Source organism: Hypanus sabinus, chromosome 17, assembly GCF_030144855.1.
Source record: "Hypanus sabinus isolate sHypSab1 chromosome 17, sHypSab1.hap1, whole genome shotgun sequence".
Classification (NCBI taxonomy): Eukaryota; Metazoa; Chordata; class Chondrichthyes; order Myliobatiformes; family Dasyatidae; genus Hypanus; species Hypanus sabinus.
Window position 1 is genome coordinate 73,328,814 of NC_082722.1, and position 17,146 is coordinate 73,345,959.

Below are 17,146 nucleotides of genomic sequence, written 5' to 3' on the forward strand. Positions count from 1 at the left end.
ATGATTGGCACAATTATTATAGGACAAGGGCCCTGTTCCTGTTTTGTATTGCTTTATGTTTTATGTTCTAACAGCGTGTTTGAAAAGCATTTAATGGGTATGTTGGGATTCACTAGTTCCAATCTCTGGATGGTAACTCCAGTAATCAAGAAAATATACAAAGTGGCAACAAAAGGTTTATGGACATAAAGACTTGAAACTGCCAGATTTCTAATGTTCTTTGCTCACGTTTGAAGGAAGGATTTTGTATTTACAGAGATCCCTTATATGTGTTTTGTTAGAGCTGCTGAGTCACAACTCCAATGAGCTGGGTTCAATCCCGACTTGGGTGTTCAGGGCACTGACCTTATCCATGACTCTCATAATTACATAAACTTCCTTCACGGTTCCTGCCAGCTACCGATGCTCCAAAGTAGACAATCAAACTATGTCCTACTTCTCCTTTTAGCCAGGGATCTCTAATTCCATAGAGTGCGTACTTTCTCTTTGTAACCACATGGACTTCCTTCAGGTGCTCCAGTTTCCTCCCATAGCACAGAGACATGCAGATTGGTACAATGGGTTTGCCGCGGCTTGCTGGTTGAGTTTTACTCAACAGCACTCCGAAAGATGCACAGTTTCAAAATTCAAAGTAAATTTATTGCAGAGTATATAAATGTCACCTTATACAACCCTGAGGTTCATTTTCCTGTGGCCAAACTCAATAAATCTTTAATAGAATAACTACTGTAACGGAGTCAATGAAAGACATCACCAACTTGTGCATTCAAACAGAGTGCAAAAGACAACAATCAGAGCAAATATAAAAATAAATAAATGATAATAATAAATAAATAAGCAATAAATGTCAAGAACATGATAGGAAGAGTCATTGAAAGTGAGTCCATAGGTTGTGGAAACATTTCAATGATGGTGTGAGTGAAGTTGAATGAAGTTATCCCCTTTGGTTCAAGAGGCTGATAGTTGATGTGCTAATAACTGCTCCTGAAGCTGGTGGTGTGAATCCTGAGGCTTCTGTACCTTCTTCCTGATAGCAGCAGTGAGAAGAGAATATCTCCTGGGTACTGTATTTCCTGTCCCTGATGATAGATGCTGCTTTCCTGCGACAGCGCTCATGTAGATGTGCTCAATGGTGCGAAGGTTTTTACCTGTGATGGACTTGGCTGTATCCACTACTTTTTGTAGGATTTTCTGTTCAAGGGCATTGGTATTTCATTGTTAATTAGTAATAATAAGCAAATGAACAGCAGCCAATGTAAAGAAGCTATGGTCAAGTAAACTGTTGTTTGGGACAGTGAGCCAGTGCAAAAGTGGAGAGATGAAGAGGTGGAATAAGTGACCTAGGTAGAGGAGAGAGAGTATCTTTTTTAAAGAAAGGGCTTAAACGAGAGGAAGCAGGAAAAGTTCTATTTTGTTGTTCATACTTAATTCTTACTTTAGTGCAGGCAGGGTGGTAGTTAGGACACCCTGTTCCTTCTGCAAGATGTGGAATGTAAGGAAACTTCACTCAATGGTCCATTTAATTTCTTTTGCAGCTGTGCAGACCAACTATGGCTCTGAGTGGGAAATTGTTACATGACCTGAAACCTGTGCGGGAATTTATATTAATATTATATAAGAGAAAATTCCAACTACATGGCAACAAATGCTATGTGCATGGGAGCATTTCAGTTGCAGTGCTGCAGGCTCACACACCTGCCCGACTTAGAGGGATAAGCAGTCTCCCTGATGACTGTATCTGCGGGGAATTGCCTCCAGGTGCAATTGGATATATTCAGGATCATCATGGAAGCTAAGGTCTTCACGGATGAGACTTTCACTGAGGTAGTTGTAGCCAAGGTGCAGGCTTCTGGTCAGTGGATTTCCACCAGAAAAACGTAGGCTGTCAGCTTTGGGTTCTCCTTGACAATATGTATATCCCTTTGGATGTTGTTGAATTTGGGAAATGTCCTGTCTGCACACATCTGTAACAGCAAGGTCACTGACACTGACTCTGCGGCTCAGCAGGGAAGGATAAAGTCAGGAAGCAGAGTAGTGACAGCGGACTCGATAGCGAGAGGGTCAGACGGAAGATTCTGTGGTCGTGGAAGACATGGTTGTGTGTTGCCTTCTGGGTGCTGGGCTTGAAAGAAGAGTTGCAGAAAATCCTCGGGTGGTGAGTGGGATGGATGTGGTGGTGAGGATCAGCAGACAGACATTGTAGTGCACATTGGCACCATTGCGATGAGGGGAAAGTAGGAAGATGACCTGCATAATGAAGATAGAGAGTTAGAAACTCAAAGGTAGCAGAAACTCTATGGGTCCCATACCAGTAAAGACAGGAATGATAGAACAGATCAGGAGTGGCTGAGTATCTAGTGCAGTGGGCATGTTTTCCTGTTCTTGGATCATTAGAAACATTTCTGGGTAGTGGCGACCAATATAAGAGGGACGGGCTGCTCCATAACTGGAGGAAAGCTAATATCCCAGCTGGGAGGTTCACCAAAGTTCAAAAGCTCTAAGAAAATTTATTATCAATGTACATATATGTCAACATATACAACCCTGAGATTTATTTTCTTGTAAGCATACTCAATAAATCCATAATACAATAATAAACATAATAAAATCAATGAAAGACCACACCAAGTTGGGCATTCAACCAGTGTGCAGAATAATCAGAAGCAGAATCAGGCTCAATAGTGAGTGACCAGAATTATTTATTGTTCTTGTGTTAAAATAGTTTTGTGTGGTTATGGTGGGATGTTCAAGTTCATTTATTCTTACATTGTAGTTCAGGTTATGCAGTTATTGCCACGTATGTTTGTGGGTCACCCTGTCTGTAACCAGGGTTTGTAATAATCACCTCCCCCAGCTGTATGTGACTAAGTTGATTCTCTCCCCGTGTTATATTGCTTGGTCTGGTTTTGTGTTTATCACAATTGAAATGGTTGCTGGGTGAAACAAGATTCCTTGTCTGTCATTATCGACCAAGTGCTTGCCACATTGGTGTCAGGAGTGGGATTAGAAATTGCCGACGAGATTGAAAAGGTACAATGCTGGATCGAGCACCTTAAAATCTGGGGAATAAGTCGAAGGAGTGAGCAGTATGCGTCCCCCGCACCCCTGGTCCAGGCTCATGAAGGCAGGTTTCCAAAGGAGGACTTTATAGGAAGCCCCGATAGCACGAGTGCACCCAGGACTCCAGCCCAGGTAACCCGAGACACCACCACCATGAGAGTATGGGCAAAATGGCAGACACCACTGATGCTGCAGGAACAAAAGGAAGACCAATGGCCCTCAGCAACTCACGCTACAAGGTCCACCCTGAAGTTTCCCAGATACAATGGTAGCAGCCACGTGGCTCAAATCAAACTTGCAACATGGCACAATGGGTGCAGCCCCACCGAGACAGTGGTGCAACTTGCCCTGTCCCTGGAAGGGGTTGCCCTGCAGGCATTCCTCGACCTAACGCCAGCTGAACAACATGAGTACAGGGTCCTCACAGCGGAGCTAGTCCAGCGTTCTGAACGGACGTCATTGGAGTAAGCAATGAGGGAAGAACTGGGCAGCAGCTGGTGCTGTGTGGGAGAAGGCCTGGGGGCGAATTCGGCAGATCTCTGCTCCAGTTCATGGCATAGCTACCCCCAGTTCGGTCCCACGGTCCACGAAGCGTTTGCCCAACACGCCTTTAGAAAGGCTCTGACACTGGAGCGCCTTTAGTAGCATGTTTGCTTGACATCACCATCATCGCTGACCGACACGCTGGCCAAGGCAGAGGACAGAAGCAAAGTTGGCATCCCAGTGTTGCCCCGCATGTCGTGAACCTGGGCTTGTTTCGCTGAGGCGGAGGAGGAGCCCTTGAATTGGGTACAACCTGCACCGTGCCTGGGTGTCACAGAGTGATCTCGGCCTCCAGTGTAGATAGACAAGCCATATGGCCTGGGACAACCCCACACCACCACCATGCCACAGCCCAGCAAAGACATTGGGAAAGACCAAGCTGGAGGCGCCGCCCGAGACCTCCAGCAGAATCCTCCACTGTTGCCTCCCTGCATGATTTGTTTGGCTGAAGAACAGGACTTAAAGGTGGACAGCCTGGTGGAGGTCAACAGATGCCGTGTGTTGATGGACATGGGGTCACCCATCACTATCACTACCACCCAGGCATCCCCACCTGGGTGGACAGCAATGACAACCCAGATGGCTACGGTCACCGGCAATGAAAAGGAAGAACTGGCAGTGGATTGCAGCAGGGAAAAATTACAGTGGAGCTCAAGGTGCGACGAGCCGACATCCAAGAATCCTGCGTTATTGACCTGGACCCGCTGTCCCGCTGGGGATCATGTGCGGATGTGTAAGGGGGCAACACTCTACTTCAGCACTGAAGCCGTGGCTCTCCACCAGGGCAGCTCCAGGAAGCGGTCCAGACACGCCCAGCAACAGCCACCACTGGTCTCAGAGCGGCCTGCCACAGTGGAGCACATCCTCCAGCAGCCCTACACAACCTAGCATATCTAGGGCAAGTGGTGGTAGCACCATTTCACTGGCAGCCGGCAGTGAGCTAGACCTCTCATCATTTACCAGCAACTACACAGCAAGTCGGTGAGTGATCCCATGCTGGCCCGGGTGAGGGGCTATCTGAGCATGGGACTGTGGCTGGAGTGGACAGGTATTTCCACCCTGGATCCAAAGACCAAAACCCTATACGCTCAGTGGGTAATGCTGCAAGTGGGCGAAGGGCAGTGGCTGTTGCCCGACGGTGACAGACAACTCCCGCAGCTTGTGCTCTCCATAGGGCTCCATGCCATGGTGCACAGGCTGGTGGAGGCTAGCCAGCTTGGGGGTCACAAAGATGTTGGGCAAGCTTCTACTGGCCTGGGTACAGGCAAGACGTGGAGCTGCTTGTGCACTGCTGCGGCACTTGCGTGACCCACAAGGGATTGGGCCAAAGGTCTAGGGTGCCAATGCAGTAGTACATGGTGGGGGCCCCAGTATGGGTCTACAGCCCCTCCCAGAAAAGCATGGATCAGTACTTGAAGCTATGATGTTGTGGCCATCACAGAGACTTGGATGGCTCAGGGACAAGAATGGCTACTTTAGATGTTTCAGAAGGACAGGGAGGGAGGCAAAAGAGGTGGGGATGTGGCACTGTTGACCAGAGATACTGTTACGGCAGCAGAAAAGGAGGAAGTCTTGGAGGGATTGTCTACTGGGTCTCTGTGGGTGGAAGTTAGAAATAGGGAGGGATCAATAACTTTACTGGGTGATTTTTATAGACCACCCAATAGTAACAGGGACATCAAGGAGCAGATAAGGAGATAGATCTGGAACAGTGCAATAATAATAGGGCTGTTGTGATGGGATATTTTAATTTCCCAAATATTGATTGGCATGTCCCTAGAGCAAAGGGTTTAGATGGTGTGGAGTTTGTTAGGTGTGTTCAGGAAGGCTTTCTGACATAATATGTAAATAAGCCTACAAGAGGAAAGGCTGTACTCAATCTGGTATTGGGAAATGAACCTGGTCAGGAGTCAGGTCTCTCAGTGGGAGAGCATTTCTATCACAATTCTATCTCCTTTACCATAGCATTGGAGAGGGATAGGAGCAGACAAGTCAGGAAAGCATTTAATTGGAGTAAGAGGAAATATGAAACTATCAGGCAGGAACTTGGAAGCATAAATTGGGAGCAGATGTTCTCAGGGAAATATACGGCAGAAATGTGGCAAATGTTCAGGGAATATTTGCATGGTGTTCTGCATAGGTATGTTCCAATGAGACAGGGAAAGGATGGTAGGGTACAGGAACCATGGTGTACAAGGCTATAGAAGATCTAGTCAAGAAGAAAAGAAAAGCTTATGAAAGGTTCAAAAAAACTAGGTAATGATAGAGATTGAGAAAAATTATAAAGTTAGCAGGAAGGAGCTTAAAAATGAAATTAGGAGAGCCAGAAGGAGCCATGAGAAGGACTTGGTGAGCAGGATTAAGGAAAATCCAAAGGCATTTTACAAGTATGTGAAGAGCAAGAGGATAAGAGGATAAGATGTGAGAGAGTAGGACCAATCAAGTATGACATTATATTCCAAAGATGTACATGTTAGTAGGCTAATTGGTCACATGAGTGTAACGGGCTCATGGGGCACTCATTTCATCAGATTGGTATAACATTGTGGGCTATAGGGCCTCCTCCTGTACTCTACTGTGTTCATATTAAACTGCACCTGAGCCAGTGAACGACAGCACCGCTTGGACATAATGTTGGAGGGGAAGGCGGAGAATTGTTGATTAAAGTGGCAAAGGAAATTAATTAAGATCATGTAAATAAGTGTAGAATGATTGATGTGAATATGGTGGGCTGAATGGATGGTTTCCATGCAGTTTGCATCTGTAAATACAAAATCAGGGCTGCAATTCAAGGACAAAAAACACAACTTTAAAATACAAATTTTGTAGAATCACTTGCAATCACTTGCTCAGCACAGAAATATGTCCATCTCTTTAATGTTAAATATGAACTCTTGATCTCTCAATTGACCTGACTTTCGCCCTTGTACTTCATTTATCTATTTGCTCCACACTTTCTCTGTGAATGTGTGACATTATATCCTGCATTTTACTAGTGCTTTTTAAATTATACTACCTTAATGTGTTTGGGTTTGGCATATATGATGATGTTTCTCGTCATAAGTGACAATGATAAATCAGTTGCCAATTACCATGTTCATTTTTGGCATCAAATACCCAGACATCGACCTCTTAGCAAGATCTTTGACCACAGAAGATGGCTTGGATGCCCACAAGCATGCTGTCTGCAAATCTGGTGAGTGAGAGAATATTTGTTGATCAGTGTCTCAGGAAAAACTCTGCTCATTACAAGTGTGTACAGCCATTGTGAACCTATGCGGTTACCAAGCTTCCCAGCAGACATATCCATATGCATATACAATATAGACATATCCTTATACATATACAATATAGACATATCCTTATACATATACAATATAGACATATCCATATGGTTATACATACAATGTACTGGAAGAGCTCAGCAGGTCAGACAGCATCTATGGATGGGAACACAGTTGATGTTTCAATTCAAGACCCTTTAGCAGCTCGAGATTTCCAGCATCTGCAACATTTCTTGTGCCTAATATCCATACAGTTACTTTCATCATTTCTGACGGAGATTTAAGTCCAGATGCTCAGGATGTCAGCGCTATTGATGGCAACTCACTGCTGGTTTTTATTGCTTTGCATTTATCACTATAGTCATGTGATCATCCAAGTCAACTATGATGTTCTCCTAAGGGTTGTCTCTTGGTGGGTCCTTAGGTGGCTGCAGAGGACAATCCAGGATTCACATCTTCTGGTGGATTCATTTAATGGAGAATTCCTGTGACTGACTTTGTTTAATGTGGGAAGGCTGATGCATGGACTGCCACTACTCAGTCCTTGACAGATCAGGGTCAGAGTCCAGTGGGATGGAATGCAAGACTGCTGGGGACACTTCACTGCTTCCTCTGCCTCCACTGCTGTCATAATGTCCCATCGTCTTCAGCCAGCTCCATGTTGAGGTCTTTGCAGGATCACTCTTTGTCTGGATCATCCCTCTTGATGTTACTGCTATGGCTAACACTAACAGGAGCTAAGCAGCTGATGGCTAAATGCCTGACAGCATCCCTCTCAGAATCTCAGGAACTCACAAGACTCTCCATCACAACAAGGTGACAATCCTAGGAGAAGACTTATCGCTATATCACATCTTTGGCATTGCAAGTGCACCCCCCTGCAACTCATGCTTTGCTATTGACCTTGATCCACATGATATTTTATAGACAGATGACCAAAAGCGAAGAGACAGCTCTTAAGGAAGGTATTGAAACACGAGAGAGAGATGTAGTTGAGAGTTGGAAACCTTGAAGGAACTACAGAGTGGTACAGTAGCACAGCGGTTAGCATAATGCTATTGCAGCATCAGAACCCAGGTTCAGCTTCTGCCACTCTTTGTAATGAGCTTATACATTCTCTCTGTGGACACGTGGGTTTCCTTCAGGTGCTCCAGTTTCCTCCCACCTTCCATGGATTGGTTAATTGGTCACATGGGTGCAATTGTGCAGCACAGGCTCATTTGACCTGAAGGGCCTTTTACTATGCTGTAGATCGAACTATCAAAAATGAATACAGATCCTAATAGTCAGCCAGTTGAACACAGATCCACTCACAGTGGAGCGATTAAATTATAGAATGGACAAGGGGGGCACAATTGGAGAAACACAGATGTCTCACAAGTGAGCAGAATCAGATGAGTTAGCAAATAAATGGAAGGACGAGGTAAAAATAATTACTGCTGCAAGTTTGCTCTTGCTGACAATTGATGCATTTGTTTTTTGCAGGGCCTATGTGCTGAGCAAAGGTTGTAGGCATGCTTTTATCCTGTTGATACAGGGTGAGTTAGCCACAAGCACTGGCACCTCATTACAGTGCAAAAGTAACCCAGAAGAGCAGGCTATCTCAAGAAATGCACGTGCTTTCGTCAAAGAGGGGTTCCTCACAAGATTTGACTCACCTGCAGGACATCTCATCACTAATTGTCCCTTGGATTGAGTGACCAGCTTGGCCTATTCAGAGGATTAATGAGTCAACTGGGTTATTGCGGGCGGAGATACATTAAAAAAAAAGATTGGGCAGAGTTGATGCTTCCCCTTGTTGAACTGAACCAAGCACCGTAGTCTGGATGGGAATGGGATTTATTATGTTGCTGTTTCTGCTTGTATGTTGGTTGTGTGTTGTTCTGCTGAACATTGTGACTGTGCTAGGTTGGTATGGTTACGACTGCGGGCTGCCCCCAGCACATTCTCAGGTTGACGGTTGTTCAAAGTTCAAAGCTAATTGTTTTTATCGAAGTGCATATATATCACCATATACAGATTTGAGATTCATTTTTTTGGCATACTCAATAAATCCATAATAAACTAATAACCATAACAGAAACAACAGAGCATTTCATCAACTTGGGTGTTCAACCAGTGTGGAAAGGACAACAAACTACGTAAACACAAAAAGAAAGAAATAGCAACAATAAATAAATAAGCAATAAATATTGAAAACACGTGAGATGAAGAGTCCTTGAAAGTGGATCCAAAGGTTGCAGGAACATTTTAATGATGGGACAAATGAAGCTGAGTGAAGTTATCCACATTGCTTAAGGAGCCTGATGTCTGAAGGGCAGTAACTGTTTCTGAACCTGATAGTGTGAGTCCTGGGGATCATATAACCATATAACAATTACAGCATGGAAACAGGCCATCTCGGCCCTTCTAGTCCATGCCGAACACTTACTCTCACCTAGTCCCACCTACCTGCACTCTGCCCATAAGCCTCCATTCCATTCCTGTCCATATACTATTCAATTTTACTTTAAATGACAATACCAAACCTGCCGCTACCACTTCTACTGGAAGCTCATTCCACACAGCTACCACTCTCTGAGTAAAGAAATTCTCCCTTGTGTTACCCTTAAACTTTTGCCCCCTAACTCTCAACTCATATCCTCTTGTTTGAATCTCCCCTACTCTCAATGGAAAAAGCCTATCCACATGAACTCTATCTATCCCCCTCATAATTTTAAATACCTCTATCAAGTCCCCCCTCAACCTTCTACGCTCCAAAGAATAAAGACCTAACTAGTTCAGTCTTTTCCTGTAACTTAGGTGCTGAAGCCCAGGTAACATTCTAGTAAATCTTCTCTGTACTCCATTTTGTTGACATCTTTCCTATAATTCGGTGACCAGAACTGTACGCAGTACTCCAAATTCGGCCTTACCAATGCCTTGTACAACTTTAACATTACATCCTAACTCCTGTACTCAATGCTCTGATTTATAAAGGCCAACATACCAAAAGCTTTCTTCACCACCCCATCCACATGAGATTCCACCTTCAGGAAACTATGCACCATTATTCCTAGATCACTCTGTTCTACTGCATTCTTCAATGCCCTATCATTTACCATGTATGTCCTATTTGGATTATTCCTACCAAAATGTACACCTCACACTTAGGCAGCATTAAACGCCATCTTCCATCGCTCAGCCCTCTAATGGCAGCAATAAGAAGAGAGCATGTCCTAGGTTGTGTGGGACTGTGATGATGGATGTTGAGAAAATCATGTAGATGTGCTCAGTGGTGGTGAGGGCTTTACCTGTAATGGACAGGGCCATATCCACTGCTTTTTGTAAGATTTTCCATTCAAGAGCATTGGTGTTTCCAGACCAGGCTATGATGCAACCAGGCAATATACAGTGCTCTTCTGCAGGACGACATAGAACATAGAATTTAACAGCACATTACTGTCCCTTTGGCCCATAATGTTGTGCCGACCATGTAACCTACTCTAGGAACTACCTAGAATTTCCCTTGCGCATAGCCCTCTATTTTTCCAAGCTCCATATACCCATCTGAGAGGCTCTTAAAAGACCCTATTGTATCCGCTTCCATCACCACCGCCGGCAGTGTATTCCACGCACCCACCACTCTCTGTGTGAAAAACTTACCCCTGGCATCCCCTTGGTACCTATTTTCAAGCATATTAAAAGTAGGCCCCTCTATGTTAGCCTCTGGCTACCCACACGATCAATACCCGTTATCATTTTTGTTCAATGTTTGTCAAAGTTTAAAACATCATTCTGAATGTTTGCAGACTTCTAAGAAAGTAGAGGCGCTGTCATGCTTTCTTTCAAATTATACTTAAGACAGGTCTTCTGAAATAATAATACAGAGGAGATTAGAATTGCAAACAAAATGTTTGATTGTTATCAAAATGAATTATGTTTCATTATATATGTGACAATAAATATATTGAATCTAAAATAAATAGCTGACCATTCAAGCATTAGGTAAAAAGAACTTTCTTTGAGTGAATCTTTGGAATTCCCTACCAAAGAGAGCTTGGAATGCTCAATCACTCAGTATTTCAATGACAGGTTGATTTTGATATGTAAATGGAATCAATGGATATCAGATTAGTGCAGGAATGTAGTAAATTAGTTGATTATTGTCACGTGTTCCAAGGTACAGTGAGAAACATTCATGCATTGTCATCGTTACAGATTGTTTCATTGCAAGTGTATGGAGGTCATACAAAGTAAGCATTTAACAGTGCGGAATAAAGTATTACAGATACAGAAGGTGCAATGCAGGCGAACAGTAAGGTGCAAGAACATTACAAGGTAGATTGAGGTCAAAAGAGTATCTATCTTACTAGGGAAGCAGTCAATAATCTGATTACTTCAGTATAGAAGCTATCACTGAGCCTGGCGGTACATGTTTTCAGGCTTTTGAATCTTCTGCCTGATGGGAGGGAGGAGAAGAAAGACTGTCAAGGGTGAGTGAGATCTTTGATTTTGCTGGCTGCTTTACTTAGGCAGCGAGGAGGTTAGGCAGAGCCCATGGAGGAGAAGCTGTTTGCCCTGATATGCTGAGCTGTGTCCGCCACTCGCTGCAGTTCCTTCCAGTCACAGGCAGAGCGGTTGCCTTACCAAGCTGTAAGGCAACAGGTAAAATACTACTTAGATCTCACTGAATCCCAGAGAACCTGAGAGGGGCCGAATGATCTACTATTCTATTTCATGTGTTTTTATTTAGTTTACTGCTAGAAGAATGGTGAACCGAAAGGGCGAATGGGGCTTTAGATAATTTCAGCTCTATTGGAAGCAAAACAAGAAAGACCATCCAAGAGTGAAACTGTCAATTCCAGCTGTAACAAAGACAATTAGGCATGCTAAATTCAGTTTAATGTACACTCTTTATCCAGGAGGAGGTCAGTACTATACTATAGACTAAACATATATTAGATGAACGGTCTATGGAACATTTCAAGGGTGACCAAGAGCTTCCAATTGCATGTCAGTGTAATTCTCCATCTCACTTTCTTATCTTCATTTATGTAGCATGAAAACAGGCTCAAGAAAATCTGGAAATGTTGCAAATCCAAAACAATGCAGACATAATGCTGGAGGAACTCAGCAGATCAGGCAACATCTGTGAAAATGAATAAACTGTTGATGTTTCAGGTCAAGACCCTTCTTCAGGACTGAGAAGGAAAGGGAAAGATGTCAGAATAAAAAAAGGTGGAGGGGAGGAAAGAAGCTTGCTGGAAGACAACCTTTTACTTCTTCTCACCTGCCTATTACTTCCCCCTGGTTCCCATCTCACTTCCCTTTCTCCTATGGCCCGCTCTCCTCTCCTATCAGACTTCTTGTTTTCCAGCCCTTAACCTTTCTGACCCACCTGGTTTCACCTATCAATTTCCAACTAGCCGCTTTCCTTTCCCCCACCTTTTTATTCTGGTGCCTTTCCCCTTTCTTCCTAGTCCTGTGGAGGTATCTTGGCCTGAAACGTTGGCTATGTATTCCTCTCATAGATGTTGCCTGACCTGCTGAGTTCCTCCAATATTTCACGTGTGCTGTTTTGGTCCAAATTGTCCATGCTAACCAAGATGTCTACTTGATCTAGTCCCACTTTCTTGCATTCGTCCCATACTCGGTGGACAACAGGTTGGAAACCCCTGCACTAAACCTTTCCTATCCATGTACCTGTCCAAATGCCTTATGACTGTGCCCGACTCTACCACTTCCTCTGGCAGATTATTCCACATACCCACTGTCTGGGAAAATTTAACCCTTAAGTCACTTTTAAATTTAGTCCTTCTCACCTTTAATATATGTATTCTAGTTTTAGACACTCCTACACTGGAGGAGGGAGGGGAAAATGACTGTGACCTTTCTGCAGCCAGAGGGTGGAGAATCTGTGTAACTCATTATGGAGACCAATTCACTGAGTAGATTTAAAGTGGAGATTGATAGGTCATTATTTAATAATGGTGTTCAAGGTTACAGAGAGAAATCAGGAGAATGGGGTTGATAGGAATAATAAATCAGCTATGATCGAATGGTGGAGCAGATTCAATGGCTGAATGGCCTAATCCTGTTCCTATCTCTTATGGTCTTATGGTCATTCACCTATCTATAACACTCATGATTTTATGAACCTAAGGCCATCCCTCAGCTTTCTTCCAAAAAAAAAAAAATCCCAGGCTATACAGACTCTGCTTATAGTTCAAACACCCTAGTTCAGATTATTGTCTCAATGTAAGATCAAAAATATCACCTCATCTTTTCACTGGATGGCCACCCTATCACAGACATTTTGTTACCTTCCTGACTTCTGTCTGTCTCTGGAACATAGAACAAGAATAGGCTTCTTGGCCCACAATATTTCTGCTGACCCTGATGCCACATTAAATCTAGCTGCTTGTACATGATCCGGAACCCTCCATGTCCTTTATGTTCACATGCCTGTCCAAATGCTTCTTAAGCACCACTATTATATCCATTTCCACCAGCAGTGTGTTCTAGGCACCTATCATTCTCTGTCTATATAAAAATTCCCTTGCAGGTATCGGATCCCTGCAGATGTGCTGGGGGTTGCCCACGAAGTGTCACCACACATTCCAGCGACAACATATCCTGCCCAACATGTTCAACAGAACAACAGAAGCAATAACAACACCAAAGAAAAGTAAGCCCCTTACCCACCCTCCCACCCCCACACACACACACACACACACACACCATCTCTGATGCTCCAGACCTTGGCACTGGGTACTAAGGCCCTTAGACATTGGACCTCCGACCTTGGACTTTGACTTCTAGATATAAACCTTGGGATTCACTGGTTACATGTTTAAATATTGGGACTCAACTGCCAGACTTGCCAATTTGGTTCTTCGACCTTCGGCTTTGTACTCCGGACTTCATGAGCATCGGTGTCAACCCTAGTACTCTCTGATCATGGGTCTGATCTTCAGACCTCGACCTCAGGTCTAGCTGATCACAAGTTTGACCTTCAGGCCTCGACCCCAGGCCTAGTAGATCACATGTTTGAACCAGATCTTGACCCCAGGCCTAACCAATTACAGCTCAACATCTACTTTAACTTTTTCTCCCTTCTCCTTAAAACATTGCCCCCTAGTATTTGAAGATATAGCACTACTTCGTCAAATACATCTTCAGATTCAATTTCCATGTTTGGTTCCTTACTTTACCACCTGTTCACTCACTCTACCACGTGATCACTCTGCATCTTCAATCCATCGTACCTCTAGCTCATTTAGAACTGAAGCTGTTGTTGACAGCAGCACACTTTATGTTTCATAAGTGGAAACAAGAAGGAGGAGCATCAATTTCAGTGCACACAGCTTTGTTAATGGGCTTAATAATGCACTCAGAGATCATTTAGTTTTTGAAATCTTACTAGATAGCATTCAAAAATGGCTCCTAACTGAAGCACAACTTGCATTTAAAAGCAGTTGAAATTGTTGGATCAATCTAAACAGCAGACTGAGGTACAATTGTGTTGTGGTCAGGAATGAAAGAGAGCCTGAACAAAGTTGCAGCATCAAAAAGAAACTGGCCTGGTCAAACAAATTGTGTCATTGATGTGGCAGGGACTCACATACACTAGCCCAGTGCAGATTTAAAGGCAAAACCTGCAGAAAATGCAACAAAGTGGAATACATACAAAGAGCATGTCGGTCAGACAGAAGTAAATGGACAGCAATGGATGAGAAAATTTTTTGAAAAATCAAGTAGCAGTTTCAAAAAGAGCACTAAACTGCATGATGTTGATGAAAAGTCTTACAATGATGAGAGTAATACAGGATGGCTGGCTTTGGAATTTACAATGTGAAAGCTAACAGTAGACAAGCAATAAAGCTTGCATCAGAAATGAATGGTAAATTAATTAAAATGGAATTGGTCACTGGATCAACTGATTCAGTCATTCTACAAAATGAGTTTGAGTGGCATTTCAAAGATTCTCAACTGAAGCCTGCAGATATCCACCTAAGAACTCGTACTGGAGAAAAGATAACTGTTGTGGGAATGGCAATCGTGCACTGAAATACAGTAACCAACAAGGTGAATTGAGCTTCTATGTAGTCAATACTTTTACAAGCAATTTGTAAAAGTAGATGCAAACACTAAAGCCCAGCTGGATGAATGGAAGACCAATAAGAAATGAGTCCATGAAGATTCAAAAACAGAGGATTTCATCAGATTATGTCATGGATGAGGAAACCAAGAAGAGAGATCAGATCATAACGGCAACAGTATAATGATTAATAAGAGAATACTCCAGTGAACATAATGTACCTCTCCAAGATCAAGATGCACAAAATAGGAAAAGACTAAGGAAGGGAGCAAGTGTGTCAGAACTACCCTTTGCAGTGTCAGAATCAACTCCTGCAACCACCACAGTGGAGGATCCAGAGCCTCAGATTGAACTCATATCCTCAAATCTTGTTTGCCGAGCAGAGTGATCCCCCTTGTCAGGAAAGATGTTATACCACAAGAGTAAGATAACCTCCGTAGCAATTATATCTTTAGATTTGAATGGAACAACTTATGATGCTGTGGATGTCTGTATATAGTAGTTGCATTATATTGTAAACTATGTTTCGAGTTGAGTTTGAGTTGGAGTCTATAGTTAAGCAGGGTGGAGTGTGATGTATTTAATATTTAAATAATATTTGAGTAATCTTGTGTATATTGGTTGATAAAGCATTCTTATTTGTTCAAATAATTTATTACGAGTTATATGTATAAATTCATGGATTGAATGCTTCCTGACACCACGGGATACATGCTCACTTCCCTTGAAGCAAAACACAAAGGTAGACCCACATATTTCGGACTCCCATGACTTCCTTTGAATTTGTTTATTATTTTGAAGTTACGAAACTTAACACCTATGCTAACAAAACAATGTTTATCTTTAACCCAATCAATTCTTGTCAAATCCAAATCTCTCACTGAGATCACTTCCCATTTTTTAAAACTTCAATGACATTAGGCCAATTTTATTTAATTTCTCCTCAGAGGGTACTTTACCAAGACAAGGAATCAATCTAGTGAATCTACATTGGACTGACTCCAAATCAAATATACCTTTCCTTTGCAGCAGAGTTGATAAGTGCACAGAACATTACCAAAGCCTTGAAACATTTCATTAATTCACACTCAAGTTTGTACTTCAAAGGGCAGCATGGTAAATTTATTATCAAATTAGGTATATATTTGTCACCATATACAGTCCTAAGATTTGTTTTCTTGTTGGCGTTCACAGTAGATATAAAGAAACAATTTGAACCAATGAAAAACCAGACACAAGATGGACAAAGAGCCCATGTGCAAAAGACAACAAACAGTAAATACAAACAAATAAGCAATAAATATCAAGATAATGAAATGAAGGATCCTTGAAAGTGAGTCCTTAAGTTGTGAGAACATTTCAGTGATGGGACAAGTGAAGTTGAGTGAAGTTGTCCCCAATGTTTCAAGAACCTGATGGTTGAGAGATAATAACTATTCCTGAACCTGGTGATGTGGGTCCTGAGGCTCCTGTACCTCTTTCCTGATGACAGCAGTGAGAAGACAGCATGGCCTGGATGGTGGGGTCCTTGATGATGGATGTTGCTTTCCTGCAACATTGTTCCCTGTGTTCAATAGTGGGGACGGTTTTACCCATGATGGAGTGGTCTGCATCCACTACTTTTTGTAGTCGTAGTTAGTTTAACACTTTACAGCACCAGCGATTTGGATTCAATTCCTGACACTGTCTTTAAATATATATATACAGTTGATTGATTTGACTTCAAACTTTTTATTCAGAATTTTTGTTTGCATACACATAATGTGTGCACACATTTTTGTGCCCTAACAATATCAATTCTGTGGCTGTGTTATGTCATATTTCGTTCATTGATCCAAAGAGGTCAAAATGCCAGGGTTCAAATGAGAATGAGGGGGCAACAGTTCAATGTTTAGCTCAGGGTTAAGGAGCTAAGAATTTAAAAGCAAGGAAAACCAAACCGGGTGTCCCACAAAATGGACACAAATATTGATGTTGGAATGGTTCCATTGATTTAAAATAATCAAGAGCTGTTGTCAAGGTGATTAAGACTGAAGTCATAGGTTGCAGATTGCGAACCAGGAAGTTGGAAACCAGGAACAGTGGCTATACTACATTTTACTCAGGATGCTTCCTGTGGCCTGCCATCTTCCTTCAGCCACCAGGCAGGAGCACAGAAACCTGAAATCTCACACCA